The sequence below is a fragment of the Cryptomeria japonica genome, chromosome 5, assembly GCF_030272615.1.
Source record: "Cryptomeria japonica chromosome 5, Sugi_1.0, whole genome shotgun sequence".
NCBI lineage: Eukaryota > Viridiplantae > Streptophyta > Pinopsida > Cupressales > Cupressaceae > Cryptomeria > Cryptomeria japonica.
Window position 1 is genome coordinate 446185441 of NC_081409.1, and position 14578 is coordinate 446200018.

Below are 14578 nucleotides of genomic sequence, written 5' to 3' on the forward strand. Positions count from 1 at the left end.
GGGGAGATAATATATCAGAGAAATATATACCTTGTGGGAAATATAGTAGGAGAGGTTTGCTTGAAAGTAATATTTTTCTCCTACATAATAAATTTCCAGAGGAATCTAAAGAGGAGTTTCATGAAAGTGAGTCACTTTAATTCATTTTGTGAAATATGTTTGCATATAGTTTGTACACATTAAGGCATGTTAGCAAATGAAGACATTATTCAAGGTGATGATAACTCTCAGGAAAATTTCCATAAAGGTATTCATTGTGATTTATCAGATGATCTTTTGTGTAATGAATTAGAAAAAAGTTTTCAAGAAAATATGCATACATGTTCTGTGATTTCAAGTCCATTACTTGAAGGGGATATGGAAAATACATCCCTAAATAATGTTCCAGAAATATCATATAGTAAAAGTATGGGTGAAAAGGAGGTAATACTTTTGTAAAATATTACTGAGAAGGATACATGTCCTGAATCCTTATGTGAAAAAAGTAAAATATTCTTTAACCATATGGAAGAAGAAAATATGTCTAAAGAAAACATGGAAGTTTTTTCAAATTTACATTATGATAAAATCATATGTGAAAAGAATTCTTATTTCTGCCCCAATTCACTATTTGAGAAATATAAAATATGTTTAAAAAATGAGGAGGTGATAAAAATAAATAATGTGCAATACAATCGGGATATTACATTGGGAGGCATAAATATTTTCAAAGAACGAGGTTATAAATAAAATTTACCAAAGATTTATCTTGCAAAAAATATTATTGCACAGGCAAAAAATTGGATGCTTAGTGAAAGGGGTATGCAACATTATGATATTGATAGTTTTTATCACACTCGGAAAAAGGCTACATTTGGTGAAGGTGATTTAAATTTTTCAAAAAAGAAAGCATTATTAGGGTTCTCAAAGGGATGTGAAGTACAATGGAAAGGATATTACACAGTCAATTTCATAAAATACAATTTGAAAAGGGATACGAGGCTAATTATTTATTCTTGGGTCAAGTGATGAGATATATTTATGAAGACTATTGTGAAGTGGAAAAAATTAATGGAGTAATCTATATGGTTGGTGGAAGGGATGATGATACACTCAGAAGGTTTACATTGTTACATAACCAGAACCAGGTGTTTGATAGAGGAAAGGGAATATCATCAATTTTTGGGGGGCCCCGGGCCACCCAATTGTAATTCAGATAACAATCTACAGAGGATATAGGATGTTATTTGATGGTCTGCTTCTCCAGAGATGGCTGGGATCTCGCTATACCCACAAGGGACATACATACCCAGAAAGAGCCACTGATGGAACCTTAAATTTTTTCAAAATTTAGAGTTCCAAATCTCATACAGGACAACGAGTTCACTGGAGAAATCATATATGTATGTAGTTGAAAATATGGAATCACTCCAGGAGATATTGAGGAGATGATGAATATTTGCCGAGAAATGTTATCAAAGCGGAGGATAAAGGATATATTATTAAAGCATTTTTTAGTATGGTGTTTTAGGGTTTTCCTTATAAATTATATCTGTAAACCAAAGGGTGTGTCCTTTGGAAAACAACTGTTTGTAACTCCCTCCTGTGTATGAAAGGGTGTGTCTTTTCATATGTGCCTATGGATTCACATACTTGTAGGGAGTCATTTTTTATGTAGAAGGGGAGAGTCATGAGAATAACATACTGCTATAAGGACTGAATGTCATTTTGTATTAGGGAAGTCTATAGGAAGAAGAAGTATCATTTTGTGCAAGCAATCTATAATGGAGTATCTGCAAGAGCAACTTATGTATGCAATTATTTCCTGAAGATTAATATACAAGGTCCACTGTCTCTTTTTCCAAATATTGTGTACACTTTTGTGTTGATGATTATCTTTGTCCTCTTGATAAATTTGTTTATAGATTTTCTATGATGTGAATCACATGTCATTGCATTAAGTGAAAGATTGAGTTCTTATTGTTTGTGTAACACATACTGAACCTTCATAGTTGATGAGAAATTGTCTCTTGAGTTGATAAGATATTTTGTCCACAAAGTGTCATATATATCCCTAGATAGAGGCACTGGTCTATTTTTGATCTTTTAAGGTTTTGATCTGTATGCATTCAAGGTCCTTGATAGAGAAATGTTCTTCCCAAATCCTATATGAACTAATCTATGCATATTTCATTTAAGTCCTAAAAGCAATATCATTTTCAATATACAATCACAATCATTTCTTTTCAAAGCATTCAGTTAAAGCACATAATAAAGCATAGTTGCAAAACAATAATTTGCTAGTTGTGTAAACTTTCTAAAAGGTTTAAATCCACTATAAATAACCTCTTTTGTGCTTGAGAGGAAGAGGCACACCCACCTAGGTTCAGTGGAGCCTAAAGTGCAAAGGGATCTAGTCCTTGACTGTCCCTGTTCGTTGGCCAAGTTGATTGGACTACTTGAGGATTTGGCAAGTCTTTTGGTTTTCCAATCTATGGTTTTGGGAACCAATAATGTTTACTTTGATAGCATAGAAAAAGTCAGTAAGACGAAGTCTTTCAAAGGTATGCCTAATATAGTGAAACCTGAAAAATGCTATGTGTAAAGTTGATCGGGTCTAGTTTTAGCAGCATATCTTTTTCATCTGAAAATGTGCTGGACTTATATCATATAGACCTGTGTGGTCCTATGAGAACCAAGAGTTTCTATGGAGACTAGTATTTCATGTTGTTTGTGGATGACTTCTCAAGAATGTTGTGGGTTGTATTCTTGAAGGAAAAATATGAAGCCTTTCACATGTTTAAAGTCTTTAAAGCTCGTGTAGAGAGATGAACCGGTAAGAATCTGAAATGTCTGAGATCAGATAGAGGAGGACAGTTCACCTCTCAATATTTCATGAATAACTATGAAGAACAGGAGATTATGAGACAAATGTCTGCACCCAGAACACCTCAGCAGAATGGGGTTGCTGAAAGAAGGAACATAACTCTTATTGATTGTGTGAGGACTCTGATGATACAGAAGGATATTCCACAAATTTTTTGGAGAGAAGCAGTGAGCACTGTTGTGTACACCTTGAACCAGATACAGGTAAAGAAAGGGACAAATAAAACTCCCTATGAAGTATGGTGTGGTTACTCAGCTAATGTCTGTTATTTCAAAGTATTTGGAAGCAGGTGCTATATTAAGAGGGATGAGTACTCTAGAAAATTTGATCCCAAGAGTGATGAAGGAACCTTCTTAGGTTACTCCACAAAGAGTAAGGCATGCCGGTGTTTGAACAAAAAGACTGGTAAGACTGTGGAGAGTGCAAATGTACGAGTAGATGAGTACTCCGAGAAAAATGAACAGGATAGCAAGAGTGAACCAGAGGATTATAAAGGGTTCGAGTACATTGTATCAGTGGAACCTATTGAAGGGGATCCTGTTGAAGTGGTAATTGAAGAAGCTTGTGAAGTAGAACCTGCACAACCGATAGAAGAAGCTCCAAGAAATGAATTGGTATTGGCAAAATATGTCAGAAACAATCACTCTGCTGAAAATATCATTGGTGAAAAAGATGCAGGAGTACTAACCAAAAGAAGAGCAAGAGAGAATGTTTGTCTGCTCTCCCTAATTGAGCCCAAAATAGAAAAGGAGGCTCTAAAAGATGGTGACTCTATCAAATCCATGGAAGAAGAACTAGAGCAGATTGAGAAAAATGAAATGTGGACTCTAGTGCCCAGACCGCAAAACAAAAATGTGATAGGCACTAAATGGGTGTTTAGAAACAAAATGGATGAAACCGGTAAAGTGATAAGAAACAAATCAAGATTAGTTTGCAAAGGCTATGCTCAGGAAGAAGGTTTGGACTATGGAGAAACCTTCGCACCAGTGGCTAGGCTGGAAGGGGTCAGAATTTTGCTAGCCTATGCTACTTACAAAAAATTCAAAGTTTTCCAAATAGATATCAAATCTGTATTCTTGAATGGTGTTTTAGAGCAAGAAGTATACATAGAGCAACCAGAAGGGTTTGCATCTAAAGATGGAAGAAATATGGTTTGTAGGTTGCAGAAGGATCTATATGGGATAACACAAGCACCAAGAGCTTGGTATGAGAGGCTGCACTCATATCTATTAAGCATAGGGCTCAAGAGAACCAGTAATAACAATAACCTGTATTTGAAGACAGGAGAAGAAAGAAAACATCTAATTGCTGAAATCTTTGTAGATGGCATCATCTTTGGAGGAGATGATGAGATGAGTAGAGGTTTTGTAGAACAAATGAAGGAAGAATTTGAGATGTCCATGATCGATGAGATAAAAAATGTCATCGACCTACAAGTCTCACAACTAAAGAATGGCATATTCATCAACCATACCAAGTACATAAGGGAAATTCTGAATTTTTTTGGAATGGAAGATTGCAAACCTATTGGAACTCCAATGGCTATAGGTTGCAAGCTCTCTAAATATGATGAGGCTCATGAAGTGAATAAGACACTTTAACGGTCCATGATCAGTAAGTTGCAGTACGCAGTACATAGTAGACCGGATATAGCACAAGTTGTTGGCTTGGTTGCCATATTTTCTGCAAATCCGAAAGAGACTCATATGGTGGCAGTCAAGAGAATATTTAGATATCTAAAGGGGACTAATGAGTATCATCTCTGGTATCCACATAAGGGAGACTTCAACTTAAGTGTCTTCACTGATTCAAACTGGGCAGGGAACATTGATGACAAAAAGAGCACTAGTGGAGGTGCATTCTTTCATGGAGATAGGATTGTATCTTGGACAAGAAAGGAACAAAATTCCATATCTCAATCCACAACTGAGGCTGAGTATGTGGCTGCTGCAATCAATTACACACAAATAGTTTGGATCAAGCAATTATTGGAAGGTATCCAATAAAAGGTGACTGGACCGATAGTGATTCATTGTGACAACACCAATGCCATCAACATATCCAAGAATCTGGTGATGCATTCCAAGACAAAGCATATAGCTATCAAATATCACTATTTAAGGGAACAGGTTCAAGAAAAGGAAGTGATATTGGAGTATATACCAACAAAAGAGCAGGTGGTTGATATCTTTACCAAGCCACTACATAAGGATATCTTTAAATACCTTAGAGGTAAGTTAGGGGTGATGCCCCTACCTGTAGTAAAGTAAGTAAAAAGGGCTCTATATCAATCTGGTATAATTTCTTTATGAAAAAGAATTCTCTAAGACTAGATTGATAAGTATGGACTACTCTGGTTAGGGGGAGCAGTCTTGTAAGTGTATTGAAATGCATCTTTGGCATTGTTATCAAAGGGGGAGATATGATTATAGTGTTTGGGAATTGGTAAGTAGTGATTGAGCTGAAGTTGTTGAAACAGAGTATTACCAGTGTTAGGGGGAGATATTCATTACTCAGAGTAGAAGTAATGACCGGGTACATAAATGAAGAAAGTACATACAACTAATACTGACAAAACATACTTTGAAGTGTTGCCATCAATGCCAAAGGGGGAGATTGTTGGCATTGACAAAACTGGTTAATCCAGAGAATCGATATATGTGTTGATATTTGTCATTGATGTCTAACACTGGCCGGTGGAGTGGTATCGGTGGAGTGGTGTATATCAGTAGTAAAGGTGATGACTTGTAAACACATGAAAATAATATAAGAGATAGATGACCAAAGTTCAATCAGCTCAAGGGAAGACAGACTAAGATAATCGATCTATCACTCAAGAAGATCGGTGTTGAGATCAGATCTTCAGGTTGGTCATTCTGATGATGATGAAGTCACAAAAGGTGACTTAGAAAAGAAGGCTTGAGGTTGTATGCAAACAAGAAAAGAGACTTGATGCTAGCTCAACAAACCAACAATCAAAGGTTGAACTGGTAATGAAGAGCGTAGTGGTATACCGGTACACCAGTGAGGCAGAAGGAAGATAGGTGATCACCATTAATCTTTGAGTGGTGATCGGTTATTCAGTTATGGTGGCAAAAGGTGAGTTGGTGAGCTTGTGTCTATGTCAAACTAAAGGTTGGTGAAGTCAACATGCTTGTATTGGAGTGGCAGTTTTGTGGTCACTCTAATCCCCAAGATGGTGTTATGTTGAACCTCTTTATCGAAGAGACATGTGTTACTGGGGTGACCTTTTCAAGGTCTCTTCAATTTTTGATCAGAAAAACATTCTTTAAGTGTCTGCATGTCGAAGAGACTATGTAGGTTGATGAGACTATTTTTTTCTCTTCGATCTCTGATGTTCAGTTATTGTGATCATGGTAAGGTGGACCCGTGCTATATCAGAGAGGCTTGTGTTACTGGGGAGATAGATTTTGGGTCTTTGATCTCCGATCAACCTTCATAAGGTGGGCTCGAAGTGTATCAGGAAGACATGCTTGTATTGAAGTGGTAGTTTTGTGGTCACTTCGATCCTTGACATGGTTTTATGTTAAACCTCTTTATCAAAGAGACATGTGTTACTAGGGTGACCTTTTCAAGGTCTCTTCAATTTCCGATAAGAAAAGAGGCTATTCTTGTTGGCACAGTGGGACCCTTCTTCATCGAAGAAACTACTTATGTCGGAGGGATTGCTTTCAATTCTCTTCGATCCCCAATGAATGTTAAAATAAGGTATTGTGTTTTTGTTCATCGAAGAGACATTGCTGAAGAGACTACTTTTTCGTCTCTTCGATACCCAATCGTGCTCAATAATTTTTTTTGTGTCAAGGCAATAATTTAAATGCTACCAATGATTGTTTATCTCCATATCAATAGTGGAAATTTAAAATACTCCCATGGCTTTTACTGATAGTGAAGAATGTTGCATGAGTGAGCATTTAAAGATCAAATTGCAACAATTTATGAGTACTTTAATTCTGAATTGTGTAATGCTTTTTTCTGCACTAAGAGAAAAAGAAAGGCATCTTGTAGAAGGTTGTGAGAGAAGACTTGAGCCTGTGAATTGCATAAAAATAAAAGGACATCATTAATTGGTAAGTTGTGAAAACCTGACTTGAAGAGTTTATAAATTCTTGCTTATGAAAGTAGTCAACTTTTGTTTCAAAGTTTAGTTGTGATTTTCTGGTGTGAGAAGTAGGTGTTACTTAAGCATTATATTATCAAGAATGGATAGTTATTCAGAGGGTCTATCTTAACCAAAGCCTAAGAGGCAAAAACAGGATTCCTGATAGGAAAACCAAGATTTAATTGACCAACTACCTAGTTTTGGCCCTAAGATGCAACATAAAGTGAGCATGAACCCTGGTGCAAAGAAATTGGAAGACAAGCAAAAGGGGTTAGGGGATATTTTGACCCTAGAAAGAGGTTATGACCTCTTTAGGTACCACTATCGAAAGATGTTTAGGGATAAGCCAATTTGTCTCCCCTGACAGATGAATTTGGGCAAATTAGTGGTTCCTAATCTATTTGTGAATGTCAAACTTGTGAGGATAATTACAAAGAGATATTATCTTAAGACGAGAATGATATATGATGCAATTGGCTTGAGATTTGTCCTTGTTACCAAAGACCATATTTGTCACGTGTTTAGGTTGGATGTCAGCATGGATTTGAAGTTTAAAAATTGGAGACCTCTGTGATGAGTATAAAAGAATGACAAATGACTACATGAGATGGAGGCTCCCATTGCACAGGCTAAAGGGTAGTAATGGGAAATGAGAGAATTTGGTGACAAAGAGAATCCTCCATTCTCTGTGACTCTGTTTGAAGAGTACTTTCAATACACTTACTATTACATGTGTCAGGTTTTAGAGGTAGAACCTCATATGGACATGTTGGTAGCTCCCATGGCATTAGCTACAGATATTCAAACCCGTGATGTCTGCCCATTTGATTATATGCTCATTTTGTAGCTGAGGAGATTCATGAAAGATTAACCTCTCTCAACAAAGATAGTGAGGGTATTGTTTTCAAGCACTACTCATTGTTGATGCATTTAATTTTTTTTAATGGTTAGGCAATGAATTTATGGTCAGAAACACTGCGGATTCATGACACTGGTCATCATGAAAATTGGTTCCCTATTCAAATGTTGACTTTAGTATGGGATAGTAGATGTGATAGATCACCTTATTTTATATTTGAATATTTCTTTGTGAAAAGGTTGTATCATTTTCTTGGTTATCCACGTGATTATTGCTTGTCTCCAGAAATTTAGAGATTTTTAAGGCGCAAAGAATACAACCCAGGAGTGCAAATTAGTCACAATTGGGGTGATTGGTATGCGTTTAAATATTGTGCAAAGATTAGAGTGTATGGATTTGAGGGAGTTCCCTATTTGTTGCCACAAACTGTATCAGCTAGGTTAGCCTATCTAGAAATTGTAAGATAATTGAATGATTTTGATTTTTTGCATTTGAGTTCCCAACACAAACAATCATTGTTTCCAGGTACTTTGGGTTTTGGTGATTTTACAATTAATTTAACCAAAGAATATGGTGTGATCAAAGAAAAGTTTGATTATTTCCACTTATCAGTAGGATATCCTAGGAAGAGTTTTGACCCAAAGGGCTTCATTTCAAATGCTAGAATGACCCAAAGATTGGGGGCCTATATTCATAAATATTGGGTTCATGATGACTTGACAAGAAACTTTCCCAAGGATGTCACAATGGATAGGATTAGTAAATATAACATAATCATAGATCTTGAACGATGGAGAATGAAGCATGATTTTTCATATAAAGGAGCATTCAATAATGTGGAAAATTTAGAAAGGAGAATTGAGATGATGTTGCACAAAGAAGAAGAACTGGTGAGAGGTGTGTCCTCTCATGTATTTGCAAAGTTGGGAGATGCCCCAAATGAATACTTGGTACAACAAGGTCAAGAAGAAAAAAATTGCTTCTTTAGCCCACATGTCTCCTTAGCCAACTCTTGAGACTGTGATTTTTGTTGATTTAAGTGATTTAGATGATAAAAATTATGATGAAAATTATGATGAAAATGAATTTAGGCCAATTATGGCACCTGTTATTCAAGATTATGAGAACTCTTGAGAGAGGGATGTTATTGAGATTGAGCCTTTATACCAATTGTCAGATGATGTCCGACATTTGGCTAGCGATAAATTTGTTTCTAATGATGCTTTTGTTAAATCTCCAAAATTTAGGGATTTTCTATTAGAATTCAAAGGAAAAGAGATAAGAGAAAGAGAAAAGTTTTATCCCTGAGACATATCAATAATTGAGTTGAGAATTGCAAGAAAAAGTAAAAGAATAAATTGAAAACATGACTCCTGAGAAGGGAAGGGCGTTGCTCCGAGAGGCTAGAGTCATGATTCTGCTAGGATGGGACATTAGTTCTGCTATTGCCTTCAATAATCTTCAAATGACTAAAAAAAAGAATGTGAGCTTCAATATCGAATCTACAGTAGGTCTAGATACCATCTAAATGACCACACATTGTCTACTTGGGCATTGTATCCACCATGTCAGAAACCAGTGGTGGTAGATGATCCAAGTCGGATTTATGGACGACTTATTGTATATACATTGGAGGATACTAACCCCTGTGAAGTAGATAGTTTGACAATAAATGCTACTCAGTTTACAAAAGCTCATGTTGAGAAATTGATAAGAGAAAATAATGAATACACACTATAAAATGAACAACTCAGACATGCGCTTGCCAATTTAAAAGATAAAGCTGCTTGTTTTCCCAGTTCTTCTCAGGAAGCAGTGGAAACATGAAGTGTATTTTTGAAAAGTAAGACATATCAAATGTATTGGAGATACAAGGCATGAAAGAGAGAAGGAAAATTTCTCACTGAGTTGAAAGCCACCTAATTTAATGTATCTTCTATGCTTGTGAAGGACTTATTTAATAAAATGGGCTCTCAAATTGAATTTTTTTGGAGTATCTATGTTAGGACATATAGTTCTTTAAAAGAACATGATCGTTTGTAGAGAACGTTGACTTCTAAAAAAGAAAAGGTAGTTTCAAAGGATCATGTTGATAATGATGCTTTAGAAATGATTGATGATTGGATCAAAAGACATAGAAAGTATCGAGAGGACTTAGTTAAAGAGCTTGAGGAACATGATCAAATGCAAAACTTCTGTTTCCCTCCATTCTTTGGAGAAGATGGTGAGATTAGAGAACAAGAAGAATGGAAGAATGAAGTACATCAGATGTTACCTCATGCCTTGAGTTTTATCAATGATGAAGACAAGTGTTACTACTTATCAAGTTGCCATTAGTTTTATATTCAAAGTCATACTATATACTCTAGTCGGTTAAAAATACCGAATCATGCAGTCGGTATACACAGAGAAGTCGGTATGCACAGTCTAGTCGGTTACAGAAGAAAGCAGTCACAGAATGCAGTATACACTGAGCTATCTACCGAGTATCTTTTTATGTCTACCGAGCAGCAAAGATGACACATCGAGTTGATATACACCAAGTGAAACATGTTACCAGATTCATTGAACCTGGACATGCATATGAAAACGTGTTACAAGATCGAGGCACATCTAACCGTTATCACATTGGAAATTGCACTAGAAGATTGTGTATGATTTTGAGATCAATCTAACCAATGAAATATTTTGTATAGCTATTCATTCGAGGAATCATGTTTGTAAGATCGAAGCAATGAATTGGATCACCGTCTTAAGAGATCTATTTATACAGCATGAGTTAAGAGTTAAAGGTGTGTGCATGAGTGTAAGAAGACTATTATAGAGACACATAGGTCACCGAGAAGGTTTTCAGAGAACAGTGGAAGAACAAAGTAAACAGAAGGGTTTACCGAGTTACTATTTGGGTTACCGAGGTATGCTATAAGCAAGGTAATCTATTCTGAGCACATAGAATCTGCTATAACATTTCAGATGTAAAGTTGCAGATATTTGTAATGATTTTATTGTAATATTGTGAAGTTGAAAGAGAAACCTTTAACAGGGTAAAAGACTCTAATCAAGTCTATAAATTGTAAAGCCTCTAACCAGGTGCAACATTTAGATTAAATGTTGTAAAATCCTTTAGCAAGGTAGATCTAACAGATCTTGTTACTCCTAATAGGGTAAGCTATCAGAAATAGCTAATATGTAGCTCTAACCAAGCACTCTTTATTATTGCAGTAGTGAAGTTGTGGGTGCCATCCCCACCACAGTTTTTCTCTCTAACCAAGAGTTTCTGCGTAACCAAAATATATGTGTTATGGAGTGAATCATGTATGATTGTTATCTATTTGTTTTAACTTTATTTTATGTTACTGCACTATTCTGTTTATGCATAACTGTAAAGTTAGTATTCAAGAAAAGTTTTGGAGTACTGATTCACCCCTCCCCTCTCAGTACATTAGCTTTCCATATTGGGCCTAACAATTGGTATCAGAGCTTTAATCTTGGAAAAGGGTTTAACTGCCTAAAGAGAAAGATCTTATCAATGGAAGGCTATAAACAATCTCAGAGGATTGTGTATCTGCAAGAAGAGCTGGATCATGCTAATCAAGTGATTGCAGACATGCAAAAATAGATGCAAAAATCTCTGAAAGTAAGAAGAAGATTATCTGATGATTTGCAGGACTCTCAAGAATTAGTAGAACAAATTGAGACATCATCTGAGAGTAGTATATCTGAAGAGACTGAAGAAATGATTGGAGTATTGAAAGAAAAGAACAAAGCATTGGTTGATCAACTAAAAGCAATGAAAAGAGAACACAAACATTTCAGCACACAAATGACTGAAAATCTAGATGCATTAAGGACAACTAAGGATAAAGCAAGAGATCTAGAAAGAGAGAAACAACAACTTGAAATCTTAGTATCTGATAAAAATAATGAAATCATAAGGTTGATTGGGATTCAACAAAATATGACAGATCAACTAGGTTATGCACATCATGAAGCAATTCTGAAGAATGATGAAAATCAAGCATTGAAACTTGAAGTATCAAGGTTGATCAATGAACTTGAAACAGAGAAGAAATCAAGAGAAACATTGAAGAAGAGTTATGAAGCATCAAAGATGTTGGATGAGCAATTGAATACAAGGAGAGATGTAGGACTCGGTTACAAAGGAAAAGACTCTACCGAGAAAGAAATCCATACTATCGAGAGAGGGGAATCATCAAAGCAAGCTGGAAAATAGGAATAACATCAAAAGAAAGAAGCCTATTTGCTACTACTATGGAAATCAAGGTCACACTGCCAACATGTGCCAAATCAGAAAAGGTAAGTAACCGAATATCACTAAGTCCAATGGTTATTGTTACAATTGTAATAAATATGGTCACACATCTAATCAATGTAGGACAAAGTCTGTTAACAATTATCAGAAGGCAAAATTCAAAGGATTTTGTAGAAAATCCAATAGATATGGACATAGTACTGAGAAGTGTTGGCTTAAGCAAAAGAACTACATGTGGTCTGCACACGGAGAAAACACTAGAGGTTACCAAACTTACACAGACCCTTACCGACAATATGCAGCAGTACCATGGGATTACAATACAAGGATATGGTGTGAATGTTGTGGAAGATATGGACATATTAGTGCTAACTATTTTATAAGGTTTGGAATGAACAACCGAAGATCATGGAGAAATCTAGGTATGGCATGTTTTCATTGTCACAAAGTTGGACACTTGGCTGGAGATTGCAAAGATCAACCTAGAAAAGACACTGAAGAAATAAAAGGCAAATTACAGATGATTTGGAAAAAGAAGGAAGTTGTGTCAAATGAAGAAAGCACCTTACCTACCGAGTTAGGTGCACCTATTTCAAATTAATCAATAAAGGTATTAAGGGACTGCATTCTCTTAAGGTTAGAATCATAACAATTCCTATTCTATTATGTACTAAATTCAAAATCTGCATAGTTAAGATGCATTAGTAAGTTTGAAATTTTATCAAAAGCACTTTACAGGAAACCTGTCAAGTCGGTGATTACAGGAAGCCTGTCAAGTCGGTAAATGAAGGAAATTTGGTTACTCGGTTAAAACAAAAAGGAGAGTAAATCGGTTAAAGAGGAACCGAGTGCATTTAATGTTTTTGACCTAACCCGCACGGAGCCCGATAAGGTATTTTGAGTACTTAAAATTATTTTCGTAGTCATTTACACTTACCAAGTTTTTGAAAGAGCAGAGCAGAGAATTTTCAAGGTGATCAAACCTCATTCAAATCAAATTCAAGGTATTTACATCAAATCTCATCGCACTGTTAAGCTAGCTTACCGATCTTATCAAATTGTTATTATCTGCTGAGTGTGAAGTGTTTGTCATTTGAAATTCTGAAACCCTAAGGACTCTTTACTAGTTTTTACCTGAAATCTTAAATGGCACCCAAGATCCAAGATCCCATAGTTGTTAAGAACATAGAGAAGCCCTCACTGAAATACTCTTTGACTCCTAAAGTCGCCTCCAAACCGGATGACAAAACTGCCTTTTCACTCATCCCGAATCGAGTCTTGTTAGTTGAAGATGTGAGATTCTTCACCAAATGTTGTGTTGAAGAACTCGGTCATGTTGAAATAAGAGACACCTATGATGAACTATGTACCGATGGTGTATTAAACAACAAGTATGAACACATCAGAATCAAAGGATTGACTGAAGCCCTAACCCATCCTCGTGTGTTCAAGGCCCAATGGATCAAGTTTGTTCTGAGTAGAGTTCATGATGATTTCATGTGGCTAGAAGAGCAACCATTTAAAATCACCAAGGAAATCATTCATGTGATCACCGGTTATCCTATCTATGATCATGCATGAGCTCAAAAGATGATATCACAAAAGGAATTGATCAGTTTAACCGGAGTAGAATCTGATTACAGAGGACTGAAACTGAACAATGTCACTGATGCAAAACTTAAGTTTTCCATTAGAGTAATCGGTTACTGTTTCTTCCAATCAGCAAGGAAAAACAGTGTACCCTGTGCAGTAGTTGACTTAGCTTATAAAATTGTGAAAAAATTAATGAAAGTTGACTTATGTGAAGTGTTACTGAAGAACCTGTTTGAGAATCTGAACACAATAAGGAAGCCGAAGAAGAACAACTCGGCAAATACTCTAAAGTTTGGTTCACTTCTTGTATGCATGTTTTTCTACTTTGAAAAATTATTTCCATCAGTCGGTAAAGTAGTTTGGGAGCTACACTGACCAATCACCCATCAGATTAATAACTTTATCAAGAAGCTAGGTGATAATTTCAATGATATCATGGATGATTATTTCAGTAGATTTCAAGAGAAGATGCACAACAGGTACCGGATTCCACCCCAGCTAGTGGAGAAATATAAAGATGATATATGCTTTGAGGTAGACACTGACTACTGTTATGTGAATGTTGTGGAACCAAGAACTCAATCTTTGCCACCTATGGGTTACGAGATTGACTTTGACATCACACAACAACAAATTGATGCATTTCTTACATTACCAAGGCATGCTACCGAGCTGAGGTATGGAACCAATGAAGTAGTGAAGGGAAAAGATAAAATGAGCATTGTAGTACCCAAAGCTACAAGAAAAGCAACAAAGATGATAAAGGTTTTAACAAAGAAATTCAAAGAAGATTCTTCCTCCACACCTATCAAAGGTACTCTTGCTATCACCGAAGAGGAATCTGAAGCTCAAGAGGCAGCTATA